At 35.8% G+C, this 19,047-nt stretch overlaps 1 protein-coding gene and 1 pseudogene across 1 annotated transcript in view; both read left to right on the forward strand.

Annotated features, from left to right (window-relative positions):
* Nucleotides 1-19,047, forward strand: part of LOC136968561 (flavin-containing monooxygenase 5-like) — a 134,147-nt gene that overhangs the window by 1,269 nt on the left and 113,831 nt on the right. The gene's annotated exons all lie outside the window — the stretch shown is intronic.
* Nucleotides 1,278-2,263, forward strand: LOC136968565 (flavin-containing monooxygenase 5 pseudogene; annotated as a pseudogene).

Here is a 19,047-nt window from a genome sequence, read left to right on the forward strand (position 1 = left end):
CCACACGGTAAGCGGCAGTTGCAAATTCGATCCCACTTCGAGCCGATTCTTTTCTTCCGGAATCGTCTAAATTATTTAATTATAATTATTAAATTTAATAAGTTACGGCGCCTCTCGCCTACTCTGGTGCCAAATTACTTCACATTTAATTATTATTAGTAGCCTTCCGGGAGTCTTTTAAGGATAACTGGCCTCTATTTAGGCATTAAAAACAAAAAAAAATTAATGCGTACGAACACAAAACTCCTGACTTGGTTATTTTGAAGGACGAAATCGCTTATAGTGTCAATTAAGTAAGAAAGAAAGTGAGAATTTATTGATAAGTGAGGTGTTCCGATACAATAACCTCCTCGTCGGCGGTTTTGGCCTATTCTTTACTCATCGGGAACAACAAATTTATTAAAATAAATACGCAGTAAACCCTCGATTTAACGTTCTGAGGATTTAGTAAAATTTTTGCCCTAAAGGAAATAACTATAAATGATTTATTTTATCCGCGAGTATAAATTACTCGATATATATTATAGTCATATTTTATTTATAACTATACTTTATACAAAATTTCACTATATTCTGTACATTACAGTATAAGTTTATTTTTAAAATACCGTTCATTCGATTTAACGAACTTTCGGCAATATCGTACACTCATCACCCCCAATTATGTCGTTAAATCGGATTGTACTCATTGGCGTAGCCAGGATTTTATGGGAGGGGCCTAGTAGAGGCTGTAATTTTCTGGGAGAAGCACCAGGTTAACTGGGGGGGCCGTGTTCACCCATGCCCCTTCCTGGCTACGCCCATGGTTATACTGTATTAAACTTAGTCCTATATTTATATTTATGTTCTTTCTATATTCATGTATAAAGCGAGAACGTTTACCTGTTTGTTCGTTTCCTGGAGGTAATCTCTGAATCTACTGAACCGATTTTTAAGACTTTTTCGGTATTCGAAAGCTTCTTCCTTCCGGATGAACATAAACTGTATAATTAAAAAGGGAAAATGCACGAGAAAGATGTTTTTACCGCGGCACCGTGTTTTGTCTGCTCCGTTCGAGGTTAATCCTCGTTGGTACATTGTGGGCAACTTAAACTTATCTATTCGATTTCGGTTTTGTTTCGTGCAGTTCGGGTATATCTTTCACTTTGTAGTTCACGTCTCTCTGGAAATTTTCTAACAAATGTTTTCATTATAATTTATATTTAGAATTCACCAATAATTTGTAATTTACCATTATTTATTTTTAGGTATACCTTAGTACACGAAGAGGCTGTTGGGTAATGCACAGAGTGGGAGAAAACGGAAGACCAATCGACGATGCGCTCACTACCCGATTTCTAAATATATTGTTCAATTTGGTTCCTCTCAGTCTGTGGAGCTGGTATATGGAAAGATATTTGAATAAGGCTTTCGATCACGAAACTTACCAGTTAAAACCCAAACACAGATTTCATCAGCAACAACCCATGGTTAACGACGCATTGCCAAACAGAATTTTGAGCGGTACGGTCACGGTCAAAGGCGATATCGAACGTTTCGAAGAAAACGGAGTACTTTTTAAAGGAGACTCCGAAGTCACCGAAGTAGACCGCGTCATTCTGGCCACCGGATACCAAATTAAGTTTCCTTTCTTGGATAAGAAGATCGTAGACACCGCGGATAACCGAGTGGAATTATACAAGTTCGTATATCCTCCGCATCTGAAACATCCCACCTTAGGTATCATGGGTTTGATACAATCTGTAGGAGGCGGCTTTCCCGTCTTTGAAATGCAAAGTAGATGGTTTGTTCAAGTTCTAGTAAAGAAGGTTCCTTTTCCCAGCGAAGAGGAGATGAGAAAAGACATCGAGAAACAATTGAGAGCAATCGGAAAGCGTTATTACGAATCCAAACGTCACACCATCCAAGTGGATTACATCAATTACTTGGACGAATTAGCTTCGTTAATCGGAGCGAAACCCGACTTCGCGAAGATGTTTTTCACCGACCCGAAGTTATTTTGGGCATTGATGACCGGTCCGAGTCTTCCTTATCAATACAGACTTCGAGGTCCTCATTCGTGGAGCGAAGCTCGAGAAACCATTCTCGGCTATCCACAAAGAGTTGTCGCTCCTTTGCAAACCAGATACAACGTGACGAAGAAAGTAGGAAATCACTCGATTATCGCATATTCTATTATATTTATGGTAATCGTTTTTCTTTTAACAAAGTTAATGTATTTTTGAAGTTTAAATGTTAAGCGAAGCAACATGTCTCGTGATACTGTACACGAATGTCATTGATAATAAATTTGGATTTTGTCATCGGTGTGTTATTATTTTCTACTCGGAAATACACAAAGCAATATACATAAAGTAAATTAAAAAGTTATTTGTAATATTGCACATAATGTATCCCGAAAGAATTTTAATACAGTATAGAATCCGGTAAGCTTGAGATCGGAATTAGTCCGGATTTCTGGACTCGGGTGAATGCAGCGTATACTTAAAATGTAAAGTACTGTACATCGCAGTTATCGATTCAGTGAATTGCATTTTTTTCTTTTCATACTCATTAATGAATTCGCTAATTAACGATATACATATAAATCGATTTACTACAACATTATTGATTAACTAAATTAACGAAAAACACAGAAATACCTATACCCATCTTATACCATAACAAATCGAAGTAGAGTGGCGCAGTGGAAGAGTGCTGGGCCATAACCCAGAGGTCGGTTAATAATTATTGACGAGGCTGCCACCTCGTCAATAATTATTAGCGGACCCGGGATCGAATCCGAACGGTTCGAAATATCCCCAGAAATGTTGGAGTGTGGTCCGGATCCCGTCCCTCGCCACCCGGCCGCCCCATTGTGGGCCTGGCCGAACCCGTAATGGGCTCGCTAAAAGAAGTCGTTTTAGTGTCCCGCGGGCACTAAGAGGGCCTCTTTTAGCAACAGTTTTATATAAACATAAGCAATCACGATCGACTGTATCGAAATCTTTCTCGAGGTCAATAAAAGCAGTATATAATTTCCCTCGTTTCCTCGAAAGTGATATTTGAATAAGGCCAACCAAAATACAGAAATTATATTCGACGCCTCTATTTTAAGCTTAAATCAAAATAAATTACCGAATTTGGTCCAACGAAACACTTTCAAATAATTCAACCAATCGGAGAAGTATAGCATTTTCAGACGGTTTCTTAGTTCGAAATTTATCAAATTTTTGGTCATCAGTTTCGAACTTAATGACCAGAACTGTTTAGTATTTTTCTTTCTCACTAGTTGTGAGTTTATTTTAGACAAAAACAACTTTTTCTTCGCCTTACATAACGACTTACAGCTTTCTCTTAATTTGCAGTATTCGTCCAGTAAATTTCTACTTTTATTTCTACGAAAAACATTCGTAGTACTCGGTTCTTTGTTTTCTTTAAACGTAGACACCGCGGGTCAACCGTAAAGAAATATTTTTCTTAACCATTTCACATCGCGAAGCCGAAGTTAACGAAGTCGTCAATAGTTCATTGTAATAACTGTGCGCATCCAATAAAAAAAAGTGTTTTTAACTGAAATATAAAACGAAGTAAAATATCAAGAAAACTAAAATCTATGCAACAAATTCACATTTACTGTTATTAAATCTATAACAGATAGACCAATCGTCGAAAGAAAAGTAAATTTAGCCGCATAGTCGGCGATAAATCGACCGTTTAGAATATTTAATCCACCCGACTTCATTAATTGTAGATATCCTTTTCCTCTTTGGTTTAATTAATATCCAATCGTTAGATCTTCGGGGATTTAAAACATTAGCATCAAACCCAGCCTAAAAATGATGTAGTTCCTCGCCTATTCCAGCATCGATGTCTCCTAAAATAAGTATATCATTCTGAGAAAAATTCCTGGACAAACTTCCATTTTAGCTAACAGTACATGATAAAGATTTATTCTCGAGTAAACAAGAATAATTATCGAGCTATTATTAAGGGAACGGAAGTTTTTCTTACAATTAAATCTAATTACTATCGGATCATCGAAGTTAAACAACAAATCCGAAAAATCTATTTTATGGAAAACCGCAAGAATGGGACCACCGCACGGTCGACCGCGACCACTCGGTTCTTTTTAGCAAATTGTTCTTATAAAAATAAACGGGTCGACAAAGAAAAGATCCACTTATAAGAGTTAGTTAATCGAGCCTCGGTGAAAGCGACCGAATCATAATTTTGCAAGGCGTATATAAACTCTCGGTCATTCGCTGTCGAGTCCGAGACAATATTCCCATTACTAAAGTTTTGTCTCTCTCTTTGTCATTTGTTCCGATTAACCGTTTTGGCCGGATTTGTCTTAAAAAGTATTAATCTTCTGTAGTTCATTCGTTTCTATCAATAGATCGAAAGTAAATTTGTCACCGTCGACCGTCGAGCAATCGGCTCTCAGAAATGCTCATTTATTCGGAGTCGGATGGTTTAGCTTTTGCAAAAAAGGCAACAGTTTACTCCTAAATGTTAATCTATACGACAAATCGTCAAAAACTCCAATGCGCGAGGAGGGCAATTCCTGAATTTTCTTTGCAATTTTAAAAATAAATCTTTTATAGGCTCGAATATAGAGCTGAAACAATACAAGCCGAGTTCCCGATACTCGATAAAAGGAAGAAACTCCCCGTTCTATCTTTTAAACAACTCAATACAGCTATCGCATCATTAACTAATTCTTCGTCGATATCACCCAACCGAAAACGATAGCGCTATTTTTCTTCCAATCGTTGTATACAGTCTACGTAACAATTCTGAAGTGAAAAATTATTCGCACATACAGCTGTAAAAGTCGAATATTCGGTAACTTTTCCCTCCGGGCGGGTTAGTCGTTCTTCGTACTCCTTACGTAAATTAGACAATGGTGACAATTCTTTCAGTTTCCGTAGAATAGTATCGAAACACATAACATTATCGTTAGAAATATTGACTAATCAATCATTTTTCAAAGACATCTTATTTATATTAATTACATTATTATTATTTATTAATTATTACGAAGGTTTCTGGTATGTGAGATTTGTAATATAATAATAAATGTTTTAATAAATAATGATTACTCGCTTAGAAGACAGAAAATTATTTTCCTTTTGCAGGAACAACAACCATACAAGATTGCTGGAATATAATCGATATGAAAAATTCAATGGAAATTTAGTGCATATTTTATAATTGTTATTGCTTTTATAACTTCGTATTTTGATACAAATAATGCTATTTGCTGCATATACTGTCTTTTAGTGCCAACGCGTTGCATTTTCTGAACTAAAAGGTTTAGCGAACTTGGAAAATACAGGATCGGGTTACTAATAGAGATTTCTTTTAAATTCTTTTGTTGTTAGGTGAAAACAAAAATCCAGTTATACAAACTGCTTTAATATTCAACACCCATTCTAAAATGTTGGAGTACGCGTCGTTTAAGTGGTTTTAATTAACCTTGTTTAAACTACATTAAAACATGGTTCTCGGATCAGTACTGGTCTATAGGTTTTCTGCGGTAAAGTTTTTGTTTTCTGAGAGTTGTAACATCATTATGTAAGTTGCTAATCTAATGAATAATTATGTTGTTTAATAATCATTTTATTGTAATACTAGCAGACGAGCCCGGAGTTGCTCGGGCAAAAGCAACGATAGCGAAGATTAAGATTATTAGATCTTACCCTTTTCACCGGGTGCAGGAATTAGAGAATTTTTACCAGGTCTAAAAATATGTTCGATTTTCTGTAAAAACGCAAAACACCGCATCTAAAATAGTAGGCCTACAGTAAAGCCGAGTTCTATAAAACAATCCTTAACCCTCTCCCTCTCCTCCGCCGAGATAATTTCCAAAAATCCCTTCTTAGCGTGCATTCTCCAGGCGTATCCTACTAAAACGCAGTCAAAAACGAAAAAAAAGAGATTAAAATCATTATTATTATTATACGGGTCAATAATGCTTAATCACCTTCCCGAGCCCAAACTTTTCTTCTCCATTCTGTCCTGTCTGGACAATCCTCCTCTGTCAGCCCTTCGAGCTCTATAGCTTTTGTTACTTCCTCTATCCGCGTAGTCCGCGACCTTCCGCGCAATCCTCCTCATTCTGCCTGCCGGAATCCATTTCAATATCCGTTGTGGTAGTCTACCTTCTTCCGTCGTGGCAATACCGGGTTAATTGTTCGTTACGGATATAGACTATAGTTTTGATAATCCACTTTTTCCCGATTTTCTCATTTCTCACATTATCTAGTTTTGAACATCGAGAGGATCTTCCGAAAACGTCCATTTCTGCGGATTCTAATTTAGATTTAAATTTTGAATTTAATACCCACACTTCTGCTCCGTATGTTATCGCACTTAGGACTAATGATTTATATATGTGGAGAGCGGAACCCCACGGGGTGCCATCTGCCGACGAGAAGAGGCGAGACGAGACGAGACTCGAGAGTAGCCAGACGACGGTTGAAAGAAAAGGCGGGAAAAAGGTGGAAGACGAGTCCAGACGAGACTTTTTTCTCCTCCACTAAGACGAGACGATTCAAATTTAATGTTCATTGTTTATGTCGTTAATTGTAATGTCTAGTGTCGCAATTAAATGTTAGTTTAGTAAGCAATTAAGTGTCTTTATTGGACTAAGCACGAGCGAAGTTACAAAAGTAGGAGACGAGACGGAAAGAAAGTCCTACATATATGTTTATTTTTGTTGTTTTAAAGATTTGTTTATCCCATAAGATTCCATTTAACATTCTTATCACAGATCTTCCTTTCGTAATTCTGTCCCTAATTTCAATTTCCATCCGACCATTATTAGTAATATTTGTTCCTAAATATTTAAATTCATCGCATCCTTTAATTAATCGGATCAATTTTTCCATTTTCCTCCAAAACTAAATTACGTACGTCTTCAGTTCCAATTACCGTATAATTAGTTTTTCCCACATTTATATTTAGTCTCCAGTTATTGTATTCTTTCGGCTTTCTTGTCATATACGTTAAATCATCATAATCGTCGGCTATAACTAATTGGTCATCCGCAAATAATAATGTATATGTTAGGCTCAAAGACCTAAATCGCTCATTGAGCCAAAAAAACGACCACGAAGCGAAATTTGTGTCGTGGCTTTCGTGATATTTGACCACTACGCGTTCTGGTTAGGTTAGGTTACTTGGTTACTTTGTAATCATTTGTGAAAGTCCGTCGCGGTGTGCTCGACGTGTCAACGTTTTCTAACAACTAATTTACTAAAAACAATTACTTTGTCGGGAACTATTATTATCAAATCAGTCTTTTTTATGTGAATCGAGAATGTTTCAGAGTTATTTATTTTTACAGGAACAATTCCGTGACATTTTGAGTTGCATTTTATGTTCTTTGAGCGACATTTGCATTTTTTATCAATACAGTATCTTTTACAGTGACATTACAAACCCTCGCTTACTTCCAGTTGTTAACGCGGATGCCGAGCGAAGTGTTAATGAAGTGAGGGTACGTCCCGAATGTTAATAAAGTTATTCTCAGAAATTATAAATTCATTACGATCGTAAAGTCGATCGAGAAGACCTTCCTTGTTTCCTAACTGATAGAGACCCGATGGATTAATGCTCGTAACAACAGCTAAAACATTTCTGGGAGCCGCACGTCCCCTATCAACATTCGCCAATTGTTTTCGAACGGATAATGGACAAAAACCGAGCTATCACTGTACAGTGAACACCCGTGTACCTAGCATCAATCTGCATTATTTCTTTAGCTTCTGTTGTCCTATCCCGAAACCCTCCAGTTATAGAGAAAAAAGAATGGTTTTAGGCTAAAACTTTTTCCAGCGAAACTTGTGGAGCGATGAGTAATAGCATCGGAACACGGGGTAGTTTTACCCTAGATTTACCCTAAATATAAGACTACCCGAAACATTACTCTGGAGAGGTTGAAATTACTCTAGAAACGGCAGCACTGGTCAAGAATGAACACAATACAAACTCCAGAAGTGTTTGCAATTCGCCCGTTGACAACTTACAACCTATCCTTCGTATCGTGGTTGCATCGGCTAACGTTCAGAACGCGTTATGGCTTTTCTTAATCACCACAACGCGTAGTGGTCAAATATCACGAAAGCCACGAGGCGAATTTCGCTTCGTGGCCGTTTTGAAACGACCACAACGCGTTGTGGTCGTTTTTTTTCGCTCAATGAGCGATTTCGGTCCTTGAGCCTAACATATATATTGTATTGTCTCCGACCATTACACCCATACCACTACATTTTCTCTTCCGTATTTCCATATCCTTTTGAATGTAAATTTTCGCGATCATTATGCAAAATAATGTTATGAATTTAAATAATGGCGCGATACCCGCGGAATGCTGGGAAGAGTTGATAATGCATAATGGTGTTAATGAAGTGTATTTGTCTCCTAATGGATAATCCGTATCGTATTCTGGTTGTAACAAACCCTACTGAACAGGCCAATAATGGCGAAATGCATTGGGGTTAAGTATAATGTAAAATAATAAAATTTATTTTTCTCTTAAAGTTAACCTGTTGGTCCTTTTTGTTTTTATACTAGTCTTCTTTCCATTTTGAGTGAATGGATTAGAGATTTGGGATTTTTTAGCCTCCAAAAGTCAGAGAAGAAAGGAGAATTATGTGTCCGTGTACTGGCTAACAGTACAATTTGATAAAAAATAAATAAATAAATAAATAAATGTGGAGTTTGATTTCTAGCAAGTTTTTTCTCGATTATTTGTCTAACACAGAAAATATGACTAATCCACTATTAAAACCTGCCTGTTCCTCATTTTCCATATCTTTGTATTGTTCTAAGTAATATTTTAATAACTTTCCATATACCCCGCTGACACGTAACAGTAATACCTCTGTAATTCTTACACTCGTCTTTTTTGCCTTTTTTGTGTATTGGTGACAGATATTCAACTTTCTAGTCTTGTGGGATATCTTCTTCGTTTATACATGGTTCCATTAAGTTTTTTGCAAATTCTAAGTAATCTATCAGATCCACACTTAGTTAGCTCCGCTGGTATTTCACCAATGCCACTAGCTTTATTATTTTTTAAAGATTTAATTATACTTTCAAAAAGTTTCGTATCATCTTTCATATTATCTCGTACGTCCTCATTCTCTGTATTATAAATCATATATTCATTTCTGTTTTCTGTTAAAAGGTTATTAAAATAGTCCACCCGTTTATTTAGTGATATGTACTAAATAGTATTGATTCTCTTATTATCAGTTCTTAAATTTTTCAAAATTCTCCACGCTTCGGTATTTCGTCTTCCACCTACCTCGTATGTAAGTTTGTATGGTATTACAAACTTTCTCCCAATTGTTATTCTTTTCTCGCCATACTTTTCTCCCGATAACTGCCCGAAGTTCCTTATACTCTATTTAATCTTCTATATTTTTGTATTTAGCCATTTTAAATAAAAATTTCTCTTATTTTTCACCAATTCTGCTATTTATTCATTCCAATAATACATTTTTGTCTTACGGGTTCCCGATTTAACTTCTCCCAATGCTTCTTTAGCCGCTCGATGTATATTCTGCACCAATGTTCCCTTTAAGCTGCGCGACCGCGCACCGCTCAAATTGTTGCCGCGCGGGCGAGCACGTGCACTGATTTGAATTATTGTTTACTTATTTCTCACTCCGTCTGCAACGTGATTATTGCTACGTACATTTCGATTAAATGCATGACAAAAGATAATATTTTGTATGGAAGTATGTTTTAAAATGAATTTTAATCTCTACTCTATAATTAACTATTTTAATTTTTACAGGAAAAAATAAGATTTTATTATATATATATAATATATATATGTTCAGAAAAATTTTTTGCTCAGAAACTGCTCAGAGAAGTACACGTTCCGCTCAGCTACAAAAAAAAATTAGAGGGAACATTACTATATGATTGTATTGTTCTTGTACTGTATCAAAGTGGGTCTAGTCGTTTCTGGTAAATAGTCAAGTACAGTACTTTCATTTTGTAAAGAGAGTAGGTTATATCTTGGAATTTGTAATTCTGTCCCTTCTGGCTCGTAGTGTCAATATTAAAGTATGGAAAATTTATTTTACTATTAATCACGTAATGATCGCTTCCACAATCCCTCCCTCTAAAAACTCTGACCGATAGTGCAGTATTCTGTTTCACAATGGTATACAGTAGTCCAATATTGATTTTGAATTCGACGTGTCTCGATGGCGATGTTGGAAATACCCATTTGTTACTTTTAACGAGTTCTGCATACATAGTTCAATAAATCTTTCACCATTATCAGTTATTATATCCTCTCCAAAAGATCCAACTATTCGGTTCTTACGCTTTTTACCAGTTCGGCCTTTAAATCCCCTGTCGTATAATTTCTCTATTGTTGCCAATATTATTTATTATAGTATTTAATTTTTCAAAAAGTTCGTCTTTATCTAATTTATTTTCACTGTCACTTAAGGCATATACCGGTATTCCCAAAATTGTAATATTTCTACCAAATAGAGTTAAATTAATTGTAATCATATTTTCATTTATTGCTTCCCGAGATGTAACATTTTTCTTATATTTCGTCAATATCAGAACAGAAACTCCTCTTTTTGATCTAATATCTTTTGGTACTCCGCTGTAAAAATGTAGATAGTTATCCTCTATAACCACTCCCTGTCCCCTTCTTTTTGGTTTCTGTTAATACAATAATATCCTGTTGTATTCTGTTTAATTGCCAGATAATTAGTCCCTTTTTATTATTAATACTTGGCACTTTCCATCTTCCTATAATCATTGTCGTTTTCCGTAGCCTCCGTCGTAGTCCCAAATATCCAGCCGGCTTATTTCTGTTGGGCTTTTTAGAATTTAAGTTTTGTTTTCCGAGAATGGGGAGCTGGCTCCGTGTCTCAACCTCCAACCTGTAAGTTGCGACTTTTAATTAAGGTTTACTCCTCTAGGAGAGTGACTGTCACCACCTGCCAGTCCCTCCTAAAGTATTAATCTCACAAAATGTTTAAAGTATTTTCAAATTGTGGGAACAAACGGACATTATTGACTTTTAACAGAATAAATCTTTCGTATTCAAAAAGACTTTTTATTTAAATAACCTATGAAATAAAAAAATCAGAAAATTTTTTATTACAATGGAGAATTAACTTACTTGATGATAACTGTACTTGAATTATTATTATTATTATTATCAATCCATCTCGATTATATTATAAGATAAACAATCAATAAAGTTAAATTTGATATTCCTAGTTGTTGGTATTGTCTACTTTTTAATGAATTTTTATAAATATACTTATTTAATTCTCTATAAAAAATAATTAAATTTAGTTTATATGCATAACTTCCCTCCTTTAGGAACTTTCTTATCTCTTGCAAACACTTTTAAAAGTTTACTTTACATAACGTGTTTCTCTGAGCTCTCGTTTGCGGTTTGCGTAATGCAGAATTGCCTGTGAACGTAGAAAATTAAATATATTCTTATTATAACAAGTATCTCGAAATTACAAAAGGAATTCCGTGGCTCGAACTGGAAGGAACGTGCAGTTTACTGCACGTACTGTACAGTGCGTGAAATCTATATCTGGAACTAATATGGACGGCTCCACAGGGAACATCGGTGTCCCGATCTTGCATTTATAGGCCTTCCAACACTGTCAAGCGAGCCCCCTTTACTTGATATTAATATATACAAATCTTGATGTAACGTTTCCTTACAAATTTCGTTTAGTCGTCAATTATGTTTACCGATTTTTTCTTCTGCCGATCCTGATTTAATATAATATTTCCCGAACCCCACGTCCCGTACTGCGCATCATTCAGTTAAGACACTGTGCAGTACACCTTCCACTTTCGTAGACTCTCGTCACTTTTTTTAAATCGACACACAGTAAACTGTCGTTAATGCGGCAGACTCCTTTCATAAAATGGTGTTGAATTAACGAAAGAAGCCGGATTATTGAGACTGTATTGAGTTACGGACAACGAATGACATCCGTCGTCTTTCGTTGTTGATCGTTTTTGGAGGCAGGCGGACAAATAATACAGCGCATTGATACGCGATACAGCATGCAGAAATGGCGAATAAAGAGGAAAACGGGATATGTGATGTGAGTAGAATTTACCCTGTAAAGAAAGAGCAAAGGCGATCACTTTGGTTATGTCGAATAATTGAGAGGCCGGATTATTTAGTGCCAGATGGACGGGAGTAGGTATTAGAATCTTGACATACTAGATTAAATATACGGGTATATAATGTGTCTAGGTACCGTACATACAACCCACGAATACAAAGAAAAGGAGCTTCTGTAGCACTATCTCAGAATTGAAATATTTTATTCAATATTTTTTTCAATACTCCATTTATACTTATAAAAATGGAGAAAAACAACTAAAGTAAAATGACCTCCGTATATCTTATATTATATTAAACCATAGGGAAGACAAGTGAAGAATATTTGTTTTCTCATACCTTAAAATTTCTGCCTTCTTGCAAAGAAAACGGCAAAACATAAATTTCGAATAAAATGTTTTTCAAATTTCGGCAAATTTCTCATTTCTTTTTTATAGTAAGAACGAGTGGAACTGTTACTATATACGACCATTTCCCAGAAAAGGTGGACAGCGAGCAAGACAGATCACACACACACGCTCATCCATTTAACGGGTTTCTCAAGACTTCCTGTTTCTGCACTCCCCATTCGCTTTTGCCATCTTCATCTCTCTCTTCGCACACTCTCTCGTAATTTTTCGCAGCTTTAAATTCTCTTCCACTCGCTTCAACCAGGTGCCTAGTCCCGAGTCAGGTGATAGCAACGTCTTACGAATATCATACGATGTCAACCTGTTTAGAAAATAGTCTCAGTGAACGAATTGCTACCACGCGATCTCCTCAACAGTCCTTGTTGCTACTGGTATTACTTACGACTAATCACTCAGACTAATTTTGATCACTCTCCGTTTCTCTTCCCTTCCACGCTTCGGTAATGCCTTCTCGTTCATTTTCACAACACAGTCAGACTCTCGTAAAGCCTACATTCTCTCCTTTTGTACGTCAACGTTTTCATACCACATTCTTCCAAGATAACCTCATTTCTCACGCAGACCTCCCTGGTCATATTCCCTTCAAATGTTACGAAACGAAACTTTGCAAATGATTGGCACGGTAATAAAGCGAGGATGATTGCTCTGTAAAGAAAATTTTTTCGACATTCCTATTTCTTACCGGGTTAACTCGAGTCCTAACTCGTTATTATAATCGGGAGTTTGAACTTTTTCCTCAGAATTCACGCGTTAAAACTAAGTAAAAATTTTAAAAAATTTTTAAAATTATGCACTTAAAGAAAGAAAACAAAACCTTGTATTAAATAAAATGTTAAGAAAAAATTTAATAATGATAAATCCTACGTATATCTGCCAAAATTCCTCATTGGGAATGAGTATAAGACAGATTTTTCCAATCCTTTTCTAATCGTGGTGCTTCCAAGTTGTTAATTTGGCAGGTTATAATAATCATTGGCAGGTTTGGGTATAAGGGGATTGGTGTTATTTCATGTTGGAAGTTAAAGGTTGACAGGGTGGGAAGATAGAAATGAGTCATTCGTCGTATCTCGAACGGGGTCGAACTTAATAAAGATTTCACTTGTTATTAGCATTTGCAATTTTTTTAAAAAATAAGACTCTTCGTTGTCACATAAGATTCGCGGAATGTATTCTTCACATGGCGAATCGAATGGATACGAAAAAGTGGCAAGTGCGCCAGACCGAAGAGAAAGAGTCGGTATCGACAAGAAAGAAAAATATTATTGATAGATTTAGAACCGAAACCGGTCTACTTCCGGATACTCCCGAGCCAATCGTCTCGCCACCACTGTCGGCAACCTTTCTCACCTCACCGACCACTAAACTCACAATTTTGAATCCCGCCGACCACTATCGTGAATTTTTTTAAACGATACTAAGTCTGTAGTATAATAACGATCGTAAAAGTTTAATTTTACTGTATTAATACGAAACTCGCGTGTTTAATTATAACAAATTAATGCCAGCCTAAAGTTCGTCGCTGCGTGTTTGAAATAAGTTTACGGATTCTTAGCGCTTTTCCACCGAGGACGACGATCGCACTCGCAATATTGTTTATTGTTCATTATTTATTGATAAAGTCGCTTCGTATTTGGTTTCGGATTCGAATGAAAACTCCCAAAAAGTGAAAAAAATCAACTAAGCATTTTGCATTTCTTTCGTAACACTACGCGTAACCTTCGGTCGAACAATGCGCAAATTTCTCCACGGACCACCCAAATTTTCTCGCGGACCACCGGTTGCCGACCGTTGGTCTAGAAAACTTTTATGACATGGTTTAAGTCGCTATAATTTGCTTCTAAATCGCATTACGTACGCGCTGTTTTTCATTTTATTCGGAATCATAATTATCTTTATCGTCCCTGTTATTTTTGTATGATCTTTCGATAATTAATTAACAAGTATTACGAAAGAAATGCCTCCTAATCATTAATTAATGAAGAACCACGCTGCGTGACGCTCGTGTTGCCTGGCTTGGCGCGCGTGACAATCGGAAAATTGTTCTATTCTTGTCTCGTCCAATGAATGATGTCATTTATCCCTTTACAAACTTTCGAAGATTCTTGATTTTTTTTGAACGGATTGTGTCGTGGAGCGCTTTCGCGGCAACCACCGATTTCCGCCCTCATAGCACGCAGTAATCTGCACTCGCTCCCGGACAGACAAGCCGTCAGTCGTCTTTTTTGTCACTGTTCGTGCGGCCTCTTTCGTTCACTGTTTACCGATAAGACAATTTTAGAATTCCATTGATTGATATACATCCGCACATAAATTTTATTAAGATTTCATTATTAATACAAAAAATATAGCAAATTTCTCAATGCCTAGTTACTTTTCGTCCACCCTGTAGCGGTGTGTAGTGCTCCTATCAAACTAATTAAATAACACGATTTTAAGTTCAAATTTTTAAACGAAAGCTCTACTGTAACATTATTTTTTAATATCACGTGTTCGTTAATTTGGCACCCGATTATCCAAACATATTTTATGCTATGTGCAGCGTGATACTTTCTTTAATGGCTTAACAAATTTCGACGTGTCCTAGATACAACCACACTTTATAACTGTCCCCGCGTATGAAACTGCTGTTTTCGTTACTTACACCGCCAGAAAGTGCTATAGTGGCGAGTTTAGGTACTAATTTCTTTTTACGGAATGTATTCCGCGCACCAAATTTTTTGCATTCGTATGGCCAAGGAGGACCTTCTATGGGAAAGTGCTCTAATTTAATTGTAAGACGCGTAAAAAAACATCCGGAAAACTCCCCTCTGGTCATGCGCGAATCCAAGCATATTTTAATTAACAATTTGTAAATTATGATTTCTTAATAATAATTATTTTTCTTTTAAATGAAAAAAATGAATTTATGACACGATTTAAATGCTTAGTCCGGACCCGATTAAGTCGTTAAAGCGGGGTGCACTGTTTAGTAATCTAGCATTAAAAAAACATAATATTTATATTTAAAAATTGTTAAAACGATGTTGAGTAAACATCCCTTTAGAAATAGGTCTAACACCCCGGCGACGATTGAACAATCGTCACGAGGGTGTTGCTCCCAATAGAGTTCTGCGTGTTTCGCTAGAAATGATTCGCAACTATTACGACTACATTATTATATTTTTTTAAATTAAATATAATTATTACTATCGAGTAAAACTTTACCGGAAAGCAGAAAATTGGCCCAGAGAGAGTATCGTGATCACGTGACTTACAACAGAGGTATCTGTATACGTCACGTCGCGCAATGTGTCGAGGGTGCCTCCCGGGCAGTGCCGTTCTAACTCACGCGCACGCTAGGCAATTACGCACGGACCGAATTCGATCACCAACCGGTTGTGCAAACAGGGCCCAATGTACCGCTTTGCCCAGGAGTCTGTAACGCTGTTAAGGCGGCCTCGCTCCCGGGAGGACTTTCCACGGAAAACTGGCCTCTATTTAGATGTTACAAACGTGGAGAAAATCCGGTAAACGTAATTAAATTTAAAATTTAATTACGTTTACCGGATGACGTAATTAAATATAAAATTTACGTGGTAAAACAATATAAATGACTCATTAAATTGAATTATTTCACCATTTACTTTCAAACTCGATACGTCATCGGCACTATCATTACGTATGTCACAATACATTATTGCCAGGTATGTGTAAAGTGGCGCATTTACACATCAAAATTTTCGTGATTACGTAATTAAGTTAGTAGTAATAAATATAGAAGAGAATGATGAAACTTATAGCTTCGGGGTGATGGTAGGCAGCGGGTCAGCAACAACGAGACAACAGAGGCGCCTCTCGGTATAATTTTTATAAGAAATTAACTCCGATTTAGATGTTAGACAGGTGAAGGAAATCTAGAAATCACGTGGTCATTCCGTTAGCGAGGCGCGAACTGCCACCAACTACTAGTGTTCGGAAAAATTGTTTTTCCTTTTTCTTTTTCATTTAATCATTCATTTTTCATACTAATAAATTTGTACTAACCAGGGTGGGGGGTAAAAAGAATTTTTTATATTAAGCAAATAACTCTATTTATATATTTAATTATGTGAGGAAAATGCCAAAGTTTTATTTCATTATAATTAAATATAGACGTTCAATTTATTCACTCGAGCACATACACGATGACTGGCCGAAAGTTTTTAGATTTTTCTACGTCAAACACAAATTAACATAAAGCGCGTTGTAATTGTAAATATTTTATTCGCTATAAAATACTCAATTAAATATACTACTTTAAAATTATTCGCTTAAGTTGGAATTATATTTGTGCATCAATCACAGTAGGAGTTTCTCTCAATAAATATCTAATGCTCTACTTATAATTTAATAATTCTACTGTATATTCTACGTCATATCTTGTTAAATACAAGTTAATTTATGATTGTTGCATATAAATTTTAATAAATTAAGTGTATATATATATCCCTTATCTTTCTATCCCTCCTTCTATCCCTATATATATATATATATACTTGTTTTGAAGAACAGAGAGAGAGAAAAAAAGAGAGAGAGATAAGGGAATATGCTACGAATGTAAAAACTTAAGTTATAGAAAGATAGAGGAAGCTAAAGTAGGAGTATTGAAAATTCTACTTTTATATGATCATTCAGTACATATAATAATAAAAAATTCTTGAAAGTAACCATATAATCTTATTTTGTGAAGTAATTAACAAGAGAAAAGTGATTCCGCGAATGCAAAGTTGCAAAAAGCGCGTTCGTGCCGAAATTCGAATCCGGGACCTACGAAGTACGAGTCCAACACACCCTCCACCGCGCTACGGGGAATAACGAGATTATCACCCGACAATGACGCATCTTTCGTTTTATCGTTTATTCATCCTTTCCGACGTGAAAACGATGACACGTTGGAAGAATTTACTCGTGCGCGACGTCACATCCAATTTCGTCTGTCTTGTATCGAAAGCTTTTCATTTATCTCAATTTCATTTTTATTCCGATTTTACATTTAATCTGGCTTTTCACAGATTTTTTCACTCAGTTGTTTTGAAATTAATTCTAATTAAAGTGTTTTCGCTTTATTTCTTCTACGACACGTTTAAATTGCGAACCGAATCATTAACGATCTAATGGCCGAAGAGGTAAAAGTTCGGGGATGATCCGAGTTCGAGTTGGGTCGTCTACCCAATTCTCATTCTGCTAATTATATATTGATAAATGAGTGTTATAACACCCAAATTTATAATGGAAAACATATTTCTGATCATAATAGATAAATTAAAATCTTTGAAAATTTCTCATCATCCGGAGTAGTCCAGACAGTCGCGGAGAAGATAAAACTTTGAAAACCGATGGTGGATTTCCGCGTGACCGACGTGGAATTTTCCGGGTTTTTTTCGTGTGTCTAGCGCCTAAATAGGTCACAATTTCTCACGGAAGATCCTACAGAAACGAGAAACTCCATTGGCAGATCGCTGGTGTATCGCGTTGCCTTATCCATTCAAAATGCAAAGATTTTAATAAAACTTTTACGAATATTTGTTAATTAAAATAAAGATTTAATTTTAAATAAATTTATAAAAACAACGAATATTTCCTAATAAGTAATTTTAATTCACGCGCGGAAAGCTACAAAATTATTCTTATAAAAATTAAATTTTAAACATAGGTAATATTAAACCGCTGCGGGATGACGATAGATCTATTTATCAATATTATAAATACATTTACTGGCAAATTTTAATGCTGACATCATTCATCGATCTACATTTTACGTGTAATATTTTATAAACTGCACCTCGACGGAAAGAATTGTTTTTAACTTTACGAAACAAGGTAATTTTTCCCAAATACTTTTAAGTTTTAAGGTAAAGTTTACTCTTCGTAAATTAAATATATTTACACGTATTAAGTAACTAGATCATTAAATAATTATTAAATTATTTAATGATCTCGAGTATTCGATTGATTATATGCTCCCGCAGGAAAGAATTTGTAGCGTTATTAAACACTTAGACTAAGTTAAATGGACATTCTCTGTACAGTCGTACCTCTAAACAACGTCCACTGACGCGAACAAAAACGAAATTGCGAGTGGACGTTGTTTCGAGGTTGTTTTTTAAACGTTCCCGAAAAACTGGCCGTTATTGCGGGTTCGTCTGTAGTCATATATTCGTAAAGGGTAATTTAAATTGCGTTTAACTGCAATTTTTTTTTAAAACTATATCTAAATTTTAAAAGCGACTGCTATAATTAAATTGTTTGCAGCTCGACGTATATCGGTGACGAATAGAGTTACGACAGTTTAGTTTATAAAAACAAGTAAAATGAACGCGTCATTCTTCTCTTTGCTGTCTTTCTATATTTTATAACTGTTAAGATTAAAACTGTCGATCGAACTGGCAAGGCTCGATGCATTTTCCGCACAGAAAATCATGCGCGATCGTCATTTTAAAGCGCGAGTACGACTGAAATCCGATTGAGCGTGATCGTGTTTTACTC

This window comes from Centruroides vittatus, unplaced genomic scaffold (assembly GCF_030686945.1).
Source record: "Centruroides vittatus isolate TY-2023 unplaced genomic scaffold, ASM3068694v2 contig_15, whole genome shotgun sequence".
Lineage (NCBI taxonomy): Eukaryota > Metazoa > Arthropoda > Arachnida > Scorpiones > Buthidae > Centruroides > Centruroides vittatus.